Genomic DNA, 22818 nt, shown 5'->3' on the forward strand with positions numbered 1-22818 from the left:
AACCCTGCTAGAAAGGACTGAAAATTAAATGTCAGAGCCAGTACGGGTCGGCTCTAGTGTGCTCATCCTAAAGCTAATATTATCCTAGAATGCTTGTATTATAGGGACAGATCTAAGGATGTAGTCTCCCACAATCAATGATTGTGAATGTCTCAATTGTGCACACTGTTAATTTCACCAGCAGATGGCAGTGTTGGCTTTGACCACATTTTAACATATTCTCTCATCCTCACTGAAAAACACCCAACCATTTATGTTTAAAGCTCATTGATTGCACATTTACTGCTGTCATATTGATAACTTTATATTTTATGTTTTGTTTATTTTAAGCCATAGGTTTATAAGCAGAGAGGAAAATACAATTTTATTTACATGAAAACTGCAGATGGTATTGAATGGATAAACTTGAACTATTTACACAGTTCAAGTCAGTCACTTTTTATGGGTCCATAACATGTTCAAATAATCTCAGGAACACTCAGGAATCCATACTATGTGCCTCATTTGGCCTCTGTCTCATATATCATGTTTACATTATGCCTGAAAGCAGGCTGGCAACTTTCAGAAGAGGAGTATTGAGGAGGCTTTCTCTGTTGTACAGTAGGGTCTGCGTCTCATCAGAACTCATTAGTGCACAATTAGATTTTGGTGAGTGAACAGCAGCCAGGGTCGAAACTCTACCCCCTGTTACCCCGTTCATCAATATCCACCCCTCTCTCCCTCTAACCCATTGTAGAACAAGCCCTAACTAACCCCGGAGCCTCGTGTCCCTCGTGTCCAGGGCCTTGAGATCGTTTAAACAGAACATTCCACAATAACACTTGCCCCTGTTTCAGAGAGAGGCCAGGTCCATGTGGGCTGCAAGCATTTTACACAATGGATGACAGGATCCAGGTTCTAGATTTCTGTCTCCAGGTTGACATGGGTTGTTGTTGAGCTCAAATTCTAAACTTGATAAACTCTCCATAAACAAAATGTAGTTTACTAGGTCATGAAAATGAAACAAGAACACAAATGATTCTCCAGACAACTTATCTGAGCGAATGAGTAATTACCACACAAGGACTAACTCCACTAGTAACACCAAAGGGAGAACATAATAGAATATTGCGTGCGCCAGAAAGTTTATTCTCTAGATGAGCGGAATTGAATGATGTAGGACAGTAAAGTTGCGCCAATGTTTTGAATCGCTCACATTTCTGGTAAATGGCTCCTTTGACTGATCGACTTTCCTGTGTGATGCAGCTGCTTCCCTAATAACAGGACAGGGCTGGCGGCGCTGACAGATTTGCTTCCGTTTACTGAACCACACCTCTCAGAGGAGACGGTGACACACCCGGTAGTATCACCCGTCTCTGGTGCATCGTGCATGGCAGCCATTTTGGGCAGTTGTGTGGTCACTGTGGAAACGGCTGTGCCTGTGACCTCGCCATAATGCTTGAGTAAGTGAATACTGGGTCAGTTCCCTGAGTTTTTCCTGATCATGTGACCTAACCAGAAAAAACACTGGTTAAAGTCTATAAGGCCACTGTTGTAGTAAGTTCAGCCGGCTTACACTTCATAAAAATCAGGCTAAACACTAGACTATGGGAGAAATTAACAGTTACTGTTCCGTCTCTTTGTCATTGACTCCACCTGTTGCCGATCTCTGTTTTTGCTTAATGCCCTTGTTTGGTTTTACCTTTAAATTGTGTGGTGAAGGCAAGAGATGTCCTGCTCCTTCAAGACAATAAATCATCTTGTCAGTTTGAGTCCCTCTGGTTAAATGTCAAGTCTGTTTTGTAGTGATGAATGGACGGCCCATGTTTTTCACATTTTTAAGGTTTGGAGCTGTGGAGATCTCAGCGGTCTGTGGTGGATCTCCATGGAAACAGCACTGCCTGACATGGAGAAAAACTGGGATGAGGATTGATGACACTTCTCTCTGACTGGCCTTGATTTGATCTGGTCCGAACCAAATCTGAACCAATCATATGCTTCGTTCAAATCCGGTCCGGACTATATGTGGCCCATATGTGGTTCAGATTTAACATGGTCCCCAGACTCGAGTTGCTGGTGCATAGAGCATGGCAAGAATCGGCAATAAGAACATTTATTTATCACATTGACCATATTCTTTTTGGGAAGCCCAATTTGATTCTGAGCTCGGACATATTAAGTTTACATGCGAGAACTATTTCTAAGATGTGTACTTTCAGTTTTTCCAAACTCACTTCCTTGTTTAAATCGTCCACAATGTAGGGGGGAGTTTCTAAGGGTAGTGCTAGATGGCGACGGACTGAGAGATCAGCCAATTAAAACCGCTCCTGCCATAGAACTGGACTTGACTGGGAGTCTGAAGCTCTGTGATACCAGACGTCTCGACAAAGAGTGAGCCAGCTGGTGGGTGAGAGTAGTTCAGATTTGGCCAGAACATAGACGTCTATAATTGGTAAAGATTTTTGTTTCACAAGTTTGACCAGCATAGTATAGTACAGTGAAAAGTATAGTACAATACAGTAGGGTAAAATATACTTCAGTATAGTGCAGTATAATGTACAATATTGTACCCTTTAATGTACTCCAATCTACTGCACTAAACTGTACTGAATTAAACTACTGTATTGTACTCTGCTGAAATAAACTAATGCACCATACTGTACTCTACTGAATACAACTACTCTACTGTATTAAACTGTACTATACTGTACCATACTATACTGTACTCTGCTGAATACAACTCTACTTTACCATACTGTGCTCTACTGTATTAAACTGTGCAGTACTGTGCTGTTCATACTTGTGAAATAGCCTAGACAGCTATGATTCGTTCAGATTTGGTCCGTTCCGAGTCAACCAAATGTTTACTTGTCTGGGGGTGGAGCTCATTGTAATAATACCCAGTATGCTTTGTAAGTGTTTTAACATTTACATTTTGGTCGTTCAGCAAACACTGTTATCCAGAGTGACTTACAAGCAGTGCATTCAACTAAGGTAGATAACAACAATCGTTACTGAGAATATTATGGTAGTTGAAGTGGTCTGTTACAGGTTTAATGTCAGTCGGGCTACTTTGACTATCATTGGTGACAGTTTTTAAGCTTTTGAAACCATAAAATAAATTCTAGTGATGTGTATAGATTTTTTTTTTTGGGCTCCTGAATGGCTCTGTGTCCTAAATGCTTAAAAATGTACCTAGAGCCATGAAAAAAATGCTCATCTCTAATGTAAAGCCCCAAAAGCAGTCTATCATTATGTCAGATTGTGAAATGTGCATTCAAATACAATTTTACCTGGCCAAATTGTTTATTTTTAACTCACTGCAACAATCTCCCCACTATTTATTGTTTCTGCAGTGATATTCACACGCTTTAGCAAAATAATTGTAACTTATCTGCAGATAATCATTGTTTTGAGCTCAAAAGGCAGTAGTAGCAGTATGCAAATCAGGGAGCTCTTTCGCCGAAGCGATTCGGTTCCCGGCGTTCACCAAAAAGAGCCGTTCGTTTGCAAACGACCCATCACTAATTAGTGCATGTAACAGATGGGAGCAATAAATATTTTATGTTGCGATCTTTAGTTGGCTCCTCTTTCCTTTATTAAATGGATCAAAAAATATTGTGATATAATGCGTCATTGAGAATGTACTGTATGTACAGATGAAATTTGGCCATAGAATCAATGACCAAAAAAATACATATTTTCAACGTCCGTAAATTACGTGTCTTCAACTTTGATTCAGAACAAAACATTTACCTGATTTCAAAGTCCGAAAAATACGTATTTTCTAACTGAAAATTAACCTAACGTTTTTGCTCACTGGGTGGACATTGATTCATTTCTTTCTTCAAATATGTACAAGACATTCCTGTGTTTCTTTTTTAACATATAAACAGCAAAACATACAACATGTACCATGCAAAATGCCACAAACGGAATGGGCAGAACAAATACAACACTCTCCCTCCACTTTTCTCTAGGGAGATCTGTGGCAAATTTTAAGAAACTTCTACCTTGAGTGCAATGGCTACAGAATTAGAAATACCAAATGAAATAATGAATCAGATTTAATTTCTATAGAAACTAAGACTTTTTAGTATTTCTACTTTGTTTTGAAGTGGTAACCAGTGTAACTTCTTACTCAGATGTGGAGAACTAATCCTGCATTGTGAGACTGCAGTGATCATGGTGCTAAAGCTGCTCAGTGTAAGCTGATGTGTGCAGTAATTCATGGTTGACTGACCAGTGGATGTCAAGCATGGAGAAAGGCTAAAGGTTATACTCTTACATTATTTTGTATTTCAACATTTTACTGGGTTTGTCTGGTTCCTTTACACTAGCGCTACCAATGGCTTTTGAATCATTGAGGAAATGTGTTTTGGCAGGGGGGTACAGATGTTTTACCAGCATTTGCTGTGGCTCTACTTTGGCCTAGATATTTATTTATTTTACTAGGCAAGTCAAGTCGGTTAAGAACAAAATCTTATTTACAATGACGGCCTACCCCGGCCAAACCCGGACGACGCTGGGCCAATTGTGCACCGCTCTATGGGACTCCCAATCACGGCCGAATGTGATACAATCTGGATATGAGCAGTGAGCTCCAACCTCTTAGCTCATCGAGGAGATGGCTCTTTGACCAGCCTGGTCTCAGACTAGATGTAACATAGTAAATGTAAATCCGGGACAGAACATAACATAAGACAGAAGTTTACTTATGGCAAAAATGAAAAGAGGGTGTTTGGTCGGGTGTATAACGCAAATGTCTAGCAACCCAAGGTTGCATGTTAGAATCTCATCCCGGACAACGTTAGCATTGTATCTAATTAGCAACTTTGCAACTACTTAACCTTAACCAGAAGTGGAAAAAGTACCTTAATAGAAACCTTAATATAAAATCACTCAAGTAAAAGAGAAAGTAAAAAACTACTTGAGTAAAAGTCTAAAACGATCTGGTTTTAAATGCACTTATATTAAGCAAACCAGACGGCATGATTTCCTTTAAAAAAGAACATTTTGACAGCCAGGGGCACACTCCAACACTCAGACGTCATTTAGAAACTAAGCATTTGTGTTTAGTGAGTCTGCCAGATCAGAGGCAGTAGGGATGACTAGGGACATTATTTTAATGAGAGCATGAATTGGACCATTTTCCTATACTGCTAAGCATTCAAATTGTAATGTACTTTTGGGTGTCAGGGAAAATGTTTTCTTTAGGAATGTATTGAATTAAAAATACAAGTTGTAAAAAATCTAAATAGTGAAGTACAGATACCCCAAAAAACTACTTCAGTAATACTTATTTTTACTTAAGTACTTTACACCACTGACCTTAACCCTTTTAGCTAACCCTTCCCCTAGCCCAGTGAATGTTAGCCAACTAGCTAACGTTAGTGTTATCCACCTAGCTAACGTTAGCCACAACAAATTGGAATTTGTAACATCTACATTTAACAAATTCGTAACATCATACGAATTACAATTTTTAACATATACGAAATAGATGGACATCCACAAATGATTACATTCCATACAAAACATATCATACTAAATGGAGTGCCTCTAATTTATGTACAGAGTAATACAAAATGCTCTGAGACAAGATATCTGTGACTAGTGGCATTGAGAGTGTGTCAATCGGTTATATTCAAGCCAGTGTTCTGCTATCGTAAGATCCGATCCATTGCCAATATTTCCACTTAACTTTGTTTTATGTGGACTGTTTAGCCTGTGTCATATGTCTCAGTATGAATGGAATTCTGATTATCCTGGAACCTATGTTTATCTCCTCTTTAACATGGCGGTGAAAGGGTTTGTTTTTAATGTTTGTCCCTGGATGACCTGTAGTGAGGTACGGTATCATGCTAGGTGGAGGTAGCTGCAACCAGTGGAGGCTGCTGAGGGGAGGACGGCTCATAATATTGGCTGGAATGGAGTCAGTAGAATGGTATCAACCACATGGAAGCCACACGTTTGATACCATTCCATTGACTTCATTCCAGCCATTGTTATGAGCCGTCCTCCTCTCAGCAGCCTCCACTGGTTGCACATTATTTCTCCTTCGCTCTAGTTTCTCAGGGGGTGTTGTCTTGTGGTCGTGATATGCAGAAATGCTGATTATACTTTAGAGGTGTTGGAATTCGTAACTCTGTCTCTATGCCTCACGGCATACATTTCACTAAAAGTGTAGACAAAATTCCCCAGAGATATATTGGTCAGTTGTCTTTCATCATCTGAGAACAGCAGAGATGACATAGACAACGCCTCGCAGATGCTGAATACCTGAGATGGAACAAGGGTTCCTTGTTCCATCTCAGGTATTCAGCTCATAGACCTTAGTGGTGTCAGGTCCTTTTCATTTTGACCTCAACGCATCCATTTACGCATCATATTGTCACACACCGTGGGGGGCCATGCCACTGTGAGGTCACACGGTGACCTTCCTCATCCCGGGCTAATAATGTTACTGACCTTAATGCATTTCCCCCATGTTGTGGGGTAAAGTGCTAAACAAAAAAAAGCAAGGAATTCAGTATAATGAGATTCCAGCAGCTGGGGCAACAAACACCCTTTTCAAAGAGGGGTTTCTGGGTTGATAGACAAACTCTGGCACAAGTTCATCAAAGAGACTCGGTGTCTGCATCTCAAATGGCACCCTATTTTACTTTTGAACAGAGCCCTAAGGTCACTGATCAAAAGTAGTGCACTATATAGAGAATAGGGTGCCATTTGGGACACACCGAGACTCGCTAAGGGGAGACCCTAATAAAGCCCTTTCAAGGGGCAAAGCCAGAGGTATATTTACACAGCCCAGAGACTTGACCTCTTCTCCACTTTAGACTGTCATAAGGAGTAGATGGTGAACGTCTCTCCTCTCTAGGATACCATATGGTGTTGGTTGTTTGTCTGGGATAGAAGGCTATGGCTGAGCTTTAAATTGCGTTTGTTTGTTAACTGGTGGTGAGGCATAGTAAAGCCACAAAGCATGTGTATGCCTAATCTTTCTACAGTCATGTGCTTTATCTGAATTTATAAGGTCAAACCACGAAGCGCAGTAAACAACAGTTTAATTAAGAGTATATCTCCAGATTGTTTTGAATCTAAAACAGAACTCTTTACGAAGCATTTCTTTGTTGTTTCACTGCACTTCTTTTCACGGCCTGACTAATGAATGTGACGTTATCTACAAGCTCGCCACTGCATATCCTCATTAATACAACACATGGAATATCATGACTCAGAAAAGTGCTCAGGATTGAATGGCTCTTAATGTGTTCATGTTGAGATTCTCAGCTCATGATACATTTTCCATCATCACTTGTATTTCAATCCAACAGCAATTATGCCTATAACCCTCTCTGGCAAAGACAATGCTTTCTTTTCCCCCTCGCTGCTGAGCTGTTCAGGGTAAATCCAAGGGGAAAACACTGGCCAAGCCAAACAATGGCTTTGCTTTGTTGATGACAGGCCTGTTGGACTGATCTAGTGCATCCAGGGTTTGTTTGACCTCAATGCTCATGCATGGGCAGATGAGAAAACCATATCTAATTGTTTCCATCATGGGTGTAGATGCTCTATAAAACATATGTTTATGTAATTGCTAAAACGTACAGTGCCGTGAAAGTATTTGCCCAACTTTATTTATACTTTATTTTAATTTTAAATGTCAACCTTTATTTAACTATGCAAGTCAGTTAAGAACAAATTCTTATTTACAATGACGGCCTACCCCGGCCAAATCCTAACCCGGACGACGCTGTGCCAATTGCGCGCCGCCCTATGGGACTCCCATGAACTGCTCGTTTCAAGTCCTGCCACAACATCTCATTTGGGATTAGGTCTGGACTTTGACTAGGCTATTCTAAAACTTCAAATGTGTTGCTTTTTAGCCATTTTCATGTAGCTTCAGCTCACAGATGGATGGCCTGACAGTTTTCTGTAGAATTCTCTGATACAAAGCGGAATTCATGGTGCCTTCTATTAAGGCAAGTCGTCCAGGTCCTGAGACAGCAAAGCATCCCCAAACCATCTCACTACCACCACCATGCTGGACCGTTGGTATGAGGTTCTTACTGTGGAATGCAATCTTTGGTTTTCGCCAGGCATAATGGGACCCATGTCGTCCAAAAAAATTGCCTCAAGTTTGCCAAGAAGCACCTGGATGATCATCAAGACTCTTGGAAGAATGTTCTATGGACAGATGATTTAAAAGTATAACCTTTTGTATTTTATGTTTTGGAATGGCCTAGTTAAAGTCCAGACCCAATCCCAATTGAGATATTTTGGCAGGACTTGAAACGAGCAGTTCATGCTTAAAATCCCACAAATGTCGCTGAGTTAAAGCAGCTCTGCAAGGAAGAGTGGGCCAAAATTCCTCCACAGCAATGTGAGAGACTGATCAACTACAGGAAGCGTTTGGTTGGAGTCATTGCAACTACAGGTGGCACAACCAGCTATTGGGTGTAAGGGGGCAAATACTTTTTCACACAGGGGCATTGGGTGTTGCATAACTTTGTTTATTAAATAAATAAGTGTCATTCTTGTGTTATTAAAGGTAACCTGAGTGAACAAATATTAGGTTTTGGTTGAAGATCTGATAAAATATGCAAAAGTATAGAAAATTATACACTGCTACCTCCCTTCCCCCACTAACTGCTTTTTCAGTCTAGTTGGAGGTTTGCTTGAGCAACCTAGAACTCTTTATGTAAGGATTGTGGGTGGCTTATGAATGTGTTATAAGGTCATTTTTATGTAGGTACTGTTCAAATAAGGTACTACAGAAACACCTTGTGACCCATTTAGATGCTCTGAGAGTGGTGATGGACCTGCCTCCCCCTCCCTTACTCCTGTCAAACCCCCAGAGGCCTCAGTCATCTCCACACTTCTCCCACCCTTCCCCCTCATGTCCCCTCCTCCTTCTTCCATGGCGGCTGTTTCTCAGCCTGAGCCGTTTGGTCCCAATCACAACCAGGAAACACTCAGCGCTGTCCAAACAGACGGGACCGCCACGCTGGCCGAGCCGGGACATGCACTTGAAACAGCAGAGAGCCGTTTGATAAAAGCAGGGTATTTCTTCACAGCTGTTTCGCAGGGAGTTTCCTCGTATTTGAAAGAAAATGGGGAAAGTAACAGCTTTAAACTCTGGTTACACTTTGACTTGTCTTTCGATGGTGCAGGGGACAACAGATGGCCAAAGTGTTGGAGAATCCCGTACATATAAAACCTATATAGGATTTTTAACTCTACTTCCTGAGTTATCGACTATGAAATCTCCAACCTGACCCATGAGGTCAGGCCAAGACAGGGTTCAATCTCTATATCATGTGATTACACTTCTACACACTCTCTCACCTCGCACAGCCATGACATAGAGGGACCAGAGACAGCATTTAAAGTAACACCTTTGACTTTCTTGAACTTGTATTTGTCTTTTTGTACTAGCAATGACTTTGCTGATAGCTACTTTATTGAGGGAAAAATGTACTTACTATGTCTGTGATATGTGGTTGTCTCACCTAGCTATCCAATGATTCCAACCAGGTCTCAGAGCATTTCTTATTATTCTGTACGGAAATCTGAGGTACTCATTTTAGTATGATATGTTTTGTATGATATATATTAATTTGTGGATGTCCATCACCCATTTCATATGTTACAAATTACAATTTGTATTATAAATTCCACATTTTCAAAATGGAGAATGTTAACAATTTACAAAATCTTATGAATTTGAAAAACGTATGATATGTTACGAATTCTAGCTAGGTGGCTAATGTTAGCTAGCTGGCCAATGTTAGCTAGGCTAGGGATTAGTGGTTAAGTTTAGGAGTTAGTTTAAAGTGGAACTGAAAGCATTATAGCAACATGAAATAATTCAAATCTGTTCATATACCCCCCAGGAAAAATATGACAGGATTTATTTAATATTTTTTACATTTTCTGACAAGTGAGCATGGTCATTTTCACATTTTCATAAATTCTTTGATCTTTGTGTACTAAGGAAAATTCTATAGCCATATAGAGCGAGAAAGTGGCCTGTGTTTGGACAATTAATAGACACTGCAGTAAATAAAACCTAATACAACATGTCTTGTCCAGGACCAGAGTCTACCCCAATCAGAGGAGCAGTAGGCCTATAGGCAAACAAGCCATTTACCACAAAGGCCTGCCATAATTCACTTTGAACTGGACTGTGTGTTTACAGGAAGTTGCAACAGTGCAACTTTAGATCATTAGAACACATTCGGCAAAAGCAACAAAATACACTTGAATGGATTTCTGCAAATATGTAGCTAAATACCACAGGAGTCTTCTTACATTTGGAGGATTTACAGTCCTATTGATCAAACAACCATAAGGTAGGCTATCTTTCCCTATATGCACATCAACAACAAGATCAACAACTAATGCTAGCCAGAGCAAAATGAGCTCAAATCTAACAATGAAACATGAAATAAACCCTCTCAAATGTTTTCAGCTAGTTGGTTGTCGAAATTGCACTGATAAATGATAGGGAATAGCCTACTCGTCCTTCTGCAGCTTGCCTGCCAATGCATGCGTTGTCCCAAACAAGCACTCAAGCTAACTGGGTAAAGTTTGCTAGCTAGCTACGTCCAGACACAAATGAGAGAACACCTCACTGCCCATTTTACTCACCCTAGCAGAGCTGGTTAGGCTGTTAACATGTTATATATAGCATTTGTGACTAACTTTTACTTTTTTGCCTATGTTTACTGACACCGGTCATATTCAGTTGGTGTTGTGCGTTTGTAAATTCATCAGTTATTCTGCGCTCTGGCACACTCAGATAAGTGTGCTCTGAAATCAGAGTAGACAGCTAGCCAGAGTGAATTTGCGAATGCAAGCGATATGCTAACTGGATAACAGTCGTTCCGTATAACTAGTGTTTCACATTTCTTGCTAGCTACCCAAATGACACGTGCATCTCTAGCTGTGTATCCACTGAAAAATTATACGAGGGAAAAAGTCAGTCACTCAACCACTCATCCAATGACACGACGTCCTCGTAGCAGCTAGCTATCTAGCTAACGTTAGGCTCTGTGTTTTTAGCTTGCTACATAATTAGATGCGCTAAGATATTAGCCACGTTATGACTGATTGTGATCAATGCCCTTGCTAGTTTGATTGAATTGACATTCCCAGCCTTAGTTACATTCGTCTATTTTTGTCAAAAATATTGAGTCATTGAAACTGAAACAGTGCATCCTGAATGGAGGCAGCAAACAATGTACCAGGCCAGCTATGATTTACAACCTGATAAAAATATTTTTTGTACTACAAAGAAATGTATTGGTGAATTATATTAATCATGCATTGAACTGCATCCATCTATTCTGCCAACAATGCCTTAGTGTACGCCATGGAATATTGAGTCAAATTGAACCTACTTTTAAAACCTCTTATAAAGTTTGTTTCGTAGCATAAACTGGGAATTGTATATTTGTTGCAGATATATCATTGTTTCTTTCAAATCGGCAAAGTAGTTAAAACACTGTCAGTTCCAATTTGAAGGGTTAGCTAAAAGGGTTAAGGCTATTATTTGGGGAAGGGATACTAAGTAGTTGCAAAGTAGCTAATAAGTAGTAAGTAGTTAAAGTTGCTAATTAACAAAAATTCTAAAGTTGTCCGTGATGAGATTCGAACTCGCAACCTTTGGGTTGCTAGACATTCGGGTTATATGCCTACCTATCCACCCTGACCAACAACCCTACTTTCGGTTTTGCCTTAAGTAACCATCTGTCTTATGTAACCATACCAAACGTAACATATCATACTCATTTGAGTGTCCCGGATTTACTTTTACTATGTTATGTCTAGTCTATGAGACCAGGCTGAAGATTCATGCACTAACTGTAAATCGCTCTGCATAAGTGTCTGCTAAATGACAAAAATTTTAACAAATTATGTATATGTAAAGTTTATATTAACTTTATCATCACCGTCATATAGCTCTCTCAATGGGCTGGGAATGTCTTTGAGAAAAGTCATACAGTAAACAATAGATGGTATTTGGAATTGTGTTATTCATTTTTCTGGGCCCATATTCAGTGGCTCGGAGTTGGAGTGCTGATCTAGGATCCGGACCTCCATGTGCATATAATCTTATTCATTATGATCTAAAATACAAATTGATCTTCCTGCTGCCTGCCAGGGGGACTCTGGAAGCAATGGCTGCTGCGACGTAAAACATGCACAATATTCTTCTCTGCAGAGTGGTAACCTTGGTGACCTTCCTGACGATGACAGGAGTGTGGGGAGGCAACACCACTGGGAACAGACGTCCAGGTCAGATCGTACTCCCCAGAACTCCATCAAGCACTGCAACAGCCCTGACCCATAATTTCCTTGGGTTAAAAAGAGGAGGAGAAAGGGGGAGAGGACGTCAAAGGATGTCCTAACAACAAGAAAAGAGAAATCTCCAAGTGTGTTTCCTCTGTATCGTGTTCCTCCAGGGCAGGGAGGAAGACTGCGTGTGTTTTTGAATGAAACCCAGATAATGCTGTTTTTGAGCCAGGTTTTATCTGGTAGAACACTGCCGGCAGGATACGGTGTACAACGTAACACTTCCTGTTTATAACGAGAGGCATTATTGATTGGTTCCGCTCGGCCATGTGACATCAATTACAACATAATCATATCACAGGTCATGCTAGGGTAGACCCTCCAGGTGCCGTTCACTAGCTTCTAGCAGATGTTGACATGGCACACAGTCAAAGTTATGTTGCTGTATCCGTTTTGTGGGTCTCAGAACCCAAGGAGGACCGAGCTGCTGAGGCGTCAAGGTTAGTGGGACTTCCAGATGCCAGACACACACACACAGAGGTGATTTACAGACCCAGGGACCCTTGGCCTGTGTTTATCAAGCTTCCTTTGTTGGATGCTGTGGACGGAGCAGTGAATATTGTAACACCTCAGCCATGATGTTTGCCCTGGTCAGCTCCCCCATGTGAACTTAGATGACTGAATGGTGCTAAGGCCTCCTAGCTGAAGGTTCTTCTCTCTCTGTCTTATTTTTTAATTTTTTTTGTCATTTTAGCAGACATTCTTATCCAGAGAGACTTAAGCTTGCCCGTATGCTTCCCAGTCAAAACAGTTGGACGACTAGTTTTCATGACATTTTTTTCACTTGAGAAATATAGCACCCAACATCTTAGTTAGATGTAAAATTGTGCAAATAAGACGTCGGCAAAAACTTCATAATTAATAACAGTAATATTGCCTCGTTTTTCTAATTTTCAAAGTTATTTTAAGGGAGTATGCTTACAGACATTCACTTTGTCCAGCCGAATTCTGCTAGGAGCAAACCAAACCTATGTATGCAGACACATTTACAGGAGCAATTAGGGTTAAGTGCCTTGCTCAAGGACACAGATTTTCACCTAGTTGGCTCGGGGATTCAAACCAGCGACCTTTCAGTTACTGGCCCAACACTCTTAACTGCTTGGCTACCTACCGCTAAGGCTATGATGTCATTGAATCTCCCTGGTGTTCCCATTTTTTTAGGGGTGGAGGAAATCCCTCCGCTCCCACACCAAAATGACTCTATTTATACTACACTCCTGTTTCTCTCTCTTTCTTTCATTCATTCTTTCTTTGTTTCCTTCCACCTCCCCACCTCACCATGTCAACGGCATGGAGTGTGTGAGCTACAGCCAAAAAGAAAATCAGGAAATCGGGGTCCTGGAAAGAAAACTCTGATTGTTGATACCGCTCTGATAGTGACATAAAACAATAAAACACTGTTGTAAAGGAGGAACCTTCTCGAATTGAAGAGAACAGTCATACCATACCTGAAAACATGAAGTGTCCTTCACTGTGTGGAAGAAGAACTGGAATGATACGTAGATGGAAACATGGCCGACTTGCACGCTACACACAATACCCCAAAATCACAAAGCAAAAACAGTTTTTTAAACATTTTTGCATATTTATTAATAATAAAAAACAGAACTTATTTACATAAGTATTCTAACCCTTTGCTATGAGACTCGAAATTGAGCTCCGATGCACCCTGTTTCCATTGATCATCCTTGAGATGTTTCTACAACTTAATTGGAGACCATCTGTGATCAATTCAATTGATTGGACATGATTTGGAAAGGCACATACCTGTCTATATAAGGTCTCACAGTTGACAGGGCATGTCAGAGCAAAAACCAAGCCATGAGGTCGAAAGAATCGTGTCGAGGCACAGATTTGGGGAATGGTACCAAAATATTTCTGCAGCATTGAAGGTCCCCAAGAACCCAGTGGCCTCCATCATTCTTAAATGGAAGAGTATTGGAACCACCAAGACTCTTCCTAGAGCTGGCCGCCCGACCAAACTGACAGAGCTTGAGAGGATCTGCAGAGAACAATGGGAGAAACTCCCCAAATAGAGGTGTGCCAAGCTTGCAGCGTCATACCCAAGAAGACTCAATGCTGTAATCGCTGCAAAGGTGCTTCAACAAAGTATTGAGTAAAGGGTCTGAATACTTCCGTAAATGTGATATTTCAGTTTTTTATTTGTAATATATTTGCAAAAAAAATCTAAAAACCTGTTTTTGCTTTGTCATTATGGGGTATCGTGTGTAGATTGATGAGGGGGGAAAAAAACATTTAATCAATCTTAGAATAAGGTTGTAACGTGGAAAAAGTCAAGGGGTTTGAATACTTTCCGAAGGCACTGTACATACACTCCTCAAAATGCGCTTCGTTCCCAAGCCTGCACACACACACTTATTACCCTGCACATAGATATTAACACACACTCCCCCATTGCTGTACTTATGGAAGGGTTTCAGGCTCGTTGTGAGTTCCATTGTGTTCATGAATGGAGGCTTGCATGGTTGAGTTGGATATTGACCTGGGAGATGATATGTAATGGAAAGCAGATTCTCCTAGCCAGTTAGCCTCTCTATCTCTCCCTCTCTCCCACTCTTGCTTTCTTTTTTATTTATTTTGTCTCACTCTCCACGCCCCCTCTTTCCTTTTGTCTTCATTTTCCCCTCTCCTCTTTCTCCCTTTCTACTTTCCTACCCAGGGTATAGTGATGTCCCACATTCCCACTGCTCACTCTGTTTTCTATGTAATTAGACCCCTATGGCATTATGTCCAACAGGACTTACCCTTCCTTCCAGCCTTCCGACCTTTCTACCGTTCCGGTGGATGGCAGTGACCGACTTAACTGTCTTATTTCTTTCCAAAACTGTGTTGTGGTTTCCTAAGGTACCCTGAGACTTACAGTTTTTTTTCGGAGTGTATTAAATTTCCACAGCAGACTCACAGATACAGGAAACTCAGCGTTGGGGAATGCGGTGACTAAACTGCCTTTTTATAAATGTCTGTTTTCGGCTGGGTAGAACGAAACCGATATTCTTCCAAGTCAACTTAGCTAAATTGTTTCATACATGATTTCCTCATTCTCTGACTATTATTTTATATGTAGAAAGTGTTGAGAAGAGAGAGGAAGTTCGCTGCCTGTGTCCGTTTTCAGCTATTTAAATATTTGAATCCTTATGTCAGTAGACTTTCACTTGTGAGTTTCAAATGATTCATCAGAGACAAGACAGAAAGGTGCACTTGTGACCTGTAAAGGCAATGCCAATGACTAATGTATTCAACCTCCATTAGCTTATTCCTGTAGTCTGCATTGACCTCTCCAGACCTATAGAGCAGTCGACCCAGGCAGACAAACCGTGTCTGGAGAAAAGCTTTAGCCAAGAAAGATGGCAAGATGGAGGACCATACTGGATTTCCATTGTTGTATGTGTGTGTGTGCGTGTATGCTTGCCTGTGTGTACATGTGTGTGGGACGTTCTGGATCAGACCCGTCTCCATTATGGTTATGAGAGAGGGGGGACCAGCGAGGAGTGGAGAAGATGAATATCTGACCAGATACAGTAGACAGCATTGTACTCTGTCTGGGTTTGATAGACCAGGACCCAGTCATAAAGAACCGTTCACCAGGCTGATTCTATACTGACTGGGTTGGCTGGGTTATTAAATATGCCCCTCTGACTCCATCCTCTATCTCCCGTCCTCCCACATTCAAATCTGCTCAGGAAGAGTTATCTTGTTAAACTGGAGAAATCCATTAATGTTTCTTCTCTCTCTCTTTGGCATGTCAGTTAAGTGTTTATGAACTCTGGAGTGGTTTAGCGTTGGAGGGGCTTTTGTCGGAAAAAGGGAAAATGTAGGCCAAGTATTTGCTTTATATTGGCTTCTCCTGAAGAGCGGGTTTGGAGGTGCGTCAGTCACTTTGGCCCTTGGTGTGTGCACGTCTGTATAACATGCTGACTCGACACGCGCGTGCGTCTGCGTGCTCATGTTGATTTTGTCCATCCACACCAGAAGTAATCAGGACACGCAGGTTGAAATATCAAAATGAACTCTGAACCAACTATATTAATTTGGGGACAGGTCGAAACCCATGAAAAATGTATGGAAATTGAGCTAGTTAGCTTGCTGTTGCTAGCTAATTTGTCCTGGGATATAAACATTGGGTTGTTATTTTACCTGAAATGCACAAGGTCCTTTTTTTCTGGATCTTTGTAGAATTTTGACCCATTTTCAGTCATACAAAATCGTGTGTTCTCTACTCTGACAATTAATTCACAGATAAAAGGGGAAACCTAGTTAGTTTCTAGTAATCTCTCCTCCTTCAGTCTTCTTCTTCTGTGGACTTTATAAGGCGGTTGGCAACCAACTTCAAGGGGCATTACCACCACCAACTGGACTGGAGTGTGGGCCTCAGTTCAACTTCCAATCACCCACGTGGGTACAGTGGCAAGAAAAAGTATGTGAAACCTTTGGAAATAGCTGGATTTCTGCATAAATTGGTCATCAAATTTGATCTGATCTTCATCTAGGTCACAACAATAGACAAACACAGTCTGCTTAAACTAATAACACAAACAATTATAAGTTTTCTTGTCTTTTTTACATTTATTTTATTTCACCTTTATTTAACCAGGTAAGCTAGTTGAGAACAAGTTCTCATTTACAACTGCGACATGGCCAAGATAAAGCAAAGCAGTGCGACACAAACAACACAGAGTTACACATGGAATAAACAAGCGTACAGTCAATAACACAATATTAAAAAAAGAAAGTCTATATACAGTGTGTGCAAATGGCATGAGGAAGTAAGGCAATAAATAGGCCATAGGTGTGAAGTAATTACAATTTAGCAGATTAACACTGGAGTGATAGATGAGCAGATGATGATGTGCAAGTAGTGATACTGGTGTGCAAAAGAGCAGAAAAGTAAATAAAAACAATATGGGGATGAGGTAGGTACATTGGGTGGGCTATTTACAGATAGACTATGTACAGCTGCAGCGATCAGTTAGCTGCTCAGATAGCTGATGTTTAAAGTTAGTGAGGGAAATATAAATCCCCAGCTTCAGCGATTTTTGCAATTCGCTCCAGTCACTGTCTGCAGAGAACTGGAAGGAAAGGCGGCCAAAGGGGGTGTTGGCTTTGGAGATGACCAGTGAGATATACCTGCTGGAACGCGTGCTACGGGTGGGTGTTGTTATCGTGACCAGTGAGCTGAGATAAGGCGGAGCTTTACCTAGCATCGACTCATAGATGACCTGGAGCCAGTGGGTCTGGTGACGAGTATGTAGCGAGGGCCAGCCGACTAGAGCATACAGGTCGCAGTGGTGGGTGGTATAAGGGGCTTTGGAAACAAAATGGATGGCACTGTGATAGACTGCATCCAGTTTGCTGAGTAGAGTATTGGAAGCTATTTTGTAGATGACATCGCCGAAGTCGAGGATCGGTAGGATAGTCAGTTTTACTAGGGTAAGTTTGGCGGCGTGAGTGAAGGAGGCTTTGTTGCGATTCTAGATTTGATTTTGGATTGGAGATGTTTAATATGAGTCTGGAAGGAGAGTTTACAGTCTAGCCAGACACCTAGGTATTTGTAGTTGTCCACATATTCTAGGTCAGAACCGTCCAGAGTAGTGATGATAGTCGGGTGGTCGGGTTTGGGCAGCGAACGGTTGAAAAGCATGCATTTGGTTTTACAAGCGTTTAAGAGCAGTTGGAGGCCACGGAAGGAGTGTTGTATGGCATTGAAGCTCGTTTGGAGGTTAGTTAACACAGTGTCCAAAGAAGGGCCAGATGTATACAGAATGGTGTCGTCTGCGTAGAGGTGGATCAGGGATTCACCCGCAGCAAGAGCGACATCGTTGATATATACAGAGAAAAGAGTCGGCCCGAGAATTGAACGCTGTGGTACCCCCATAGACATGGCCAGAGGTCCAGACAACAGGCCCTCCGATTTGACACACTGAACACTGTCTGCGAAGTAGTTGGTGCACCAGGCGAGGCAGTCATTTGAGAAACCAAGGATATTGAGTCTGCCGATAAGAATGTGGTGATTGACAGAGTCGAAAGCCTTGGCCAGGTCGATGAAGACGACTGCACAGTACTGTCTTTTATCGATTGCGGTTATGATATCGTTTAGTACCTTGAGCGTGACTGAGGTGCACCCGTGACCAGCTCGGAAACCGGATTGCACAGCGGAGAAGGTACGGTGGGATTCGAAATGGTCAGTGATCTGTTTATTAACTTGGCTTTTGAAGACTTTAGAAAGGCAGGGCAGGATGGATATAGGTCTATAACAGTTTGGGTCTAGAGTGTCGCCCCCTTTGAAGAGGGGGATGATCGCAGCAGCTTTCCAATCTCGAACAATAAGAAAGAGAGGTTGAACAGACTGGTAATAGGGGTTGCAACAATGGCGGTGGATAATTTTAGAAAGAGAGGGTCCAGATTGTCTAGCCCAGCTGATTTGTACGGGTCCAGGTTTTGCAGCTCTTTCAGAACATCTGCTATCTGGATTTGGGTGAAGGAGAAGCTGGGGAGGCTCGGGCAAGTAGCTGCGGGGGGTGCGGAGCTGTTGGCCTGGAGTTGGGGTAGCCAGGAGGAAAGCATGGCCAGCCGTAGAGAAATGCTTATTGAAATATTAGATTATCATGGATTTATCGGTGGTGACAGTGTTTCCTAGCCTCAGTGCAGTGGGCAGTTGGGAGGAGGTGCTCTTATTCTCCATGGACTTTACAGTGTCCCAAAACTTTATGGAGTTAGAGCTACAGGATGCACATGTCTGTTTGAAAAAGCTAGCCTTTGCTTTCATGACTGACTGTGTGTATTGGTTCCTGACTTCCCTGAACAGTTGCATATCGCGGGGACTATTCGATGCTATTGCAGTCCGCCACAGGATGTTTTTTGTGCTGGTCAAGGGCAATCAGGTCTGGAGTGAACCAAGGGCTATATCTGTTCTTAGTTCGACATTTTTTGAAAGGGGCATGCTTATTTAAGATGGTGAGGAAATTACTTTTAAAATACGACCAGGCATCCTCGACTGATGGGATGAGGTCAGTTTCCTTCCAGGATACCCGGGCCAGGTCGACTAGAATGGCCTGCTCGCAGAAGTGTTTTAGGGAGCGTTTGACAGTGATGAGGGGTGGTCGTTTGACCGCGGACCCATAGCGGATGCAGGCAATGAGGCAGTGATCGCTGAGATCCTGATTGAAAACATCAGAGGTGTATTTGAAGGGCCAGTTGGTCAGGATAATATCTATGAGGGTGCCCATGTTTACGGATTTATTGAACACACCGTGTAAACATTCATAGTGCAGGGTGGGAAAAGTACAGTGGGGCAAAAAAGTATTTAGTCAGCCACAAATTGTGCAAGTTCTCCCACTTAAAAAGATGAGAGAGGCCTGTAATTTTCATCATAGGTACACTTCAACTATGACAGACAAAATCAGAAAAAAAAATCCAGAAAATCACATTGTAGGATTTTTAATGAATTTATTTGCAAATTATGGTGGAAAATAAGTATTTGGTCACCTACAAACAAGCAAGATTTCTGGCTCTCACAGACCTGTAACTTCTTCTTTAAGAGGCTCCTCTGTCCTCCACTCATTACCTGTATTAATGGCACCTGTTTGAACTTGTTATCAGTATAAAAGACACCTGTCCACAACCTCAAACAGTCACATTCCAAACTCCACTATGGCCAAGACCAAAGAGCTGTCAAAGGACACCAGAAACAAAATTGTAGACCTGCACCAGGCTGGGAAGACTGAATCTGCAATAGGTAAGCAGCTTGGTTTGAAGAAATCAACTGTGGGAGCAATTATTAGGAAATGGAAGACATACAAGACCACTGATAATCTCCCTCGATCTGGGGCTCCACGCAAGATCTCACCCCGTGGGGTCAAAATGATCACAAGAACGGTGAGCAAAAATCCCAGAACCACACGGGGGGACCTAGTGAATGACCTGCAGAGAGCTGGGACCAAAGTAACAAAGCCTACCATCAGTAACACACTACGCCGCCAGGGACTCAAATCCTGCAGTGCCAGACGTGTCCCCCTGCTTAAGCCAGTACATGTCCAGGCCCGTCTGAAGTTTGCTAGAGAGCATTTGGATGATCCAGAAGAAGATTGGGAGAATGTCATATGGTCAGATGAAACCAAAATATAACTTTTTGGTAAAAACTCAACTCGTCGTGTTTGGAGGACAAAGAATGCTGAGTTGCATCCAAAGAACACCATACCTACTGTGAAGCATGGGGGTGGAAACATCATGCTTTGGGGCTGTTTTTCTGCAAAGGGACCAGGACGACTGATCCGTGTAAAGGAAAGAATGAATGGGGCCATGTATCGTGAGATTTTGAGTGAAAACCTCCTTCCATCAGCAAGGGCATTGGAGATGAACCGTGGCCTAGCCAGTCTCCAGATCTCAACCCCATAGAAAATCTTTGGAGGGAGTTGAAAGTCCGTGTTGCCCAGCAACAGCCCCAAAACATCACTGCTCTAGAGGAGATCTGCATGGAGGAATGGGCTAAAATACCAGCAACAGTGTGTGAAAACCTTGTGAAGACTTACAGAAAACGTTTGACCTCTGTCATTGCCAACAAAGGGTATATAACAAAGTATTGAGATAAACTTTTGTTATTGACCAAATACTTATTTTCCACCATAATTTGCAAATAAATTCATAAAAAATCCTACAATGTGATTTTCTGGATTTTTTTTCTCATTTTGTCTGTCATAGTTGAAGTGTACCTATGATGAAAATTACAGGCCTCTCTCATCTTTTTAAGTGGGAGAACTTGCACAATTGGTGGCTGACTAAATACTTTTTTGCCCCACTGTATGTAACCCTTGGATTTAATAACTGGTTGACCCTCCATTGGCAGCAATAACCTCAACAAACATTTTCTGTAGTTGCGGATCAGACCTGCACAACGGTCAGGAGGAATTTTGGACCATTTCTCTTTACAAAACTGTTTCAGTTCAGCAATATTCTTGGGATGTTTGGTGTGAACTGCTCTCTTGAGGTCATGCCACAGCATCTCAATTGGGTTGAGGTCAGAACTCTGACTGGGCCACTCCTGAAGGTGTATTTTATTCTGTTGAAACCATTCTGTTTTTGTTTTACTTCTGTGTTTTGGGTCATTGTCCTGTTGCATCACCCAACTTCTGTTAAACTTCAATTGGCGGACAGATAGCCTTACTTTCTTGTGCAAAATGTCTTGATAAACATTAATTAATTTTTCCGTCTGATAGCAAGTTGTCCAGGCCCTGAGGCAGCAAAGCAGCCCAAACCAGGATGCTCCCTCCACCATACTTTACAGTTGGGATGAGGTTTTGGTGTTGGTGTGCTGTGTCTTTTTTTCTCCACACATAGTCTTGTGTGTTCCTTCCAAACAACTCAAATGTTCTTTCATCTGTCCACAGAATATTTTGCCAGTAGTGCTGTGGAACATCCAGGTGCACTTTTGCAAACTTCAGACGTGCAGTAATATTTTTTTTGGACAGCAGTGGCTTCTTCCATGTTGTCCTCCCATGAACACCATTCTTATTTAGTGTTTTAGCCTCGCCAACAGAGATGTTAGGATGTTCCAGAGATTTTGTAAGTCTTTAGCTGACACTCTAGGATTCTTCTTAACCTCATTGAGCATTGAGAGTAGCAACGGTGCTGAACTTTCTCCATTTATAGACAATTTGTCTTACCGTGGACTGAGGACCATCAAGGCTTTTAGTGCTTTTGGAACCCTTTCCAGCTTTATGCAAGTCAACAATTCTTAATCTTAGGTCTTCTGAGATCTATTTTGCTTGAGGCATGGTTCACATCAGGCCATGCTTCTTGTAAATAGCAAACTCAAATTTTGTGAGTGTTTTTTATAGGGCCTAGCAGCTCTAACCAACATCTCCAATCTGGTCTCATTGATTGGACTCCAGGTTAGCTGAATCCTGACGCCAATTAGCTCTTGGAGAAGTCATTAGCCTAGGGGTTCACATACTTTTTCCAACCTACACTGTGAATGTTTAATATTTAAACATTCACAGTGTGAACATTCACTTATCATGTATTCAATATAGACAAGACAAATACAATAATTTGTGTGTTATTAGTTTAAGCACACTATGTTCGTCTGTTGTTGTGACTTCGATGAAGACCAGATCTGTCACGCCCTGACTTTCGAGAGCCGATTTATTTCTCTATTTGGTTAGGTTAGGGTGTGATGTGATGTGGGGTGGGCATTCTATGTTTTTGTTTTCTATGATTTTGTATTTCTATGTTTTGGCCGGGTATGGTTCTCAATCAGGGACAGCTGTCTATCGTTGTCTCTGATTGGGAACCATACTTAGGTAGCCATTTTCCCTCCTTTCAGTGTGGGAAGTTAACTTTGTTTGTGGCACAAAGCCCTTAAGCTTCACGGTTGTTTTGTATTGTTTATTGTGTTTGTCGGCGTCATTTCTAATAAAAAGGAATATGCACGCTCACCACGCTGCGCTTTGGTCCGCTTCT

This window comes from Salvelinus namaycush, chromosome 15, assembly GCF_016432855.1.
Source record: "Salvelinus namaycush isolate Seneca chromosome 15, SaNama_1.0, whole genome shotgun sequence".
Taxonomy (NCBI): domain Eukaryota; kingdom Metazoa; phylum Chordata; class Actinopteri; order Salmoniformes; family Salmonidae; genus Salvelinus; species Salvelinus namaycush.